We start from the raw sequence: 784 nt of genomic DNA on the forward strand, positions 1-784 counted from the left end.
ATTTTGTATGCATAATACTTTGAACTTCAGAAGGGTCTGCACATAACCACCTGTCATTTCTTCTGTTAAATTTGTGATCTTGGTCGAAAATGTTCTCGTTTGAGAAAAACCGAATCAAATCTTCTCCTGGTTTTTTTCACTTTGTTTAAGAGCCTTTTAGATCTGATGTAGTGATTTTCTTTTGCTTTTTCTGACAAATTGACCTGTCCTCAACATATAAGACTTATATCTGATGTCTTCGTGGACAACGCTTCTAACTGTTCCTTCTGACACATGGAGATCTTTTGCAATTGACCTCATGGACTTTCTGGGATTGTAATCAATGGTCTGTTGAACTTGTTTGATAAAGTTAAGTGTTCTGATGATTTCAGAGCATTTAGAATGCATTTTATGCTTTGATACTGGTGATACGTTTCCATCTTTAGTCTCTAGATCCTTACAAACTTTGTAGACGAAAGATCTGGCAACTTTAAAAATCGAAATATTTCTAAATCGCTATGCTCAGCCTTTATAACAACAATAACAGCATGCCTCTTCGTTTCTTGAATAAGCTGAGGGTCTGCCATTATTATTTTCTGAAACGAAGATTATACAGAGTTAACAAAAAATGCATGTCTTTAAATACCTTACGCACCCTGTATATATATACAGTAAAATTTCTTTGCGCATTGTATTGGCAGTAGTTTGAAGTGCTCAGATAAAAGCCTTTAAATACCTTACGCACCCTGTATATATATACAGTAAAATTTCTTTGCGCATTGTATTGGCAGTAGTTTGAAGTGCT

Source organism: Octopus bimaculoides, chromosome 18, assembly GCF_001194135.2.
Source record: "Octopus bimaculoides isolate UCB-OBI-ISO-001 chromosome 18, ASM119413v2, whole genome shotgun sequence".
NCBI classification, from domain to species: domain Eukaryota; kingdom Metazoa; phylum Mollusca; class Cephalopoda; order Octopoda; family Octopodidae; genus Octopus; species Octopus bimaculoides.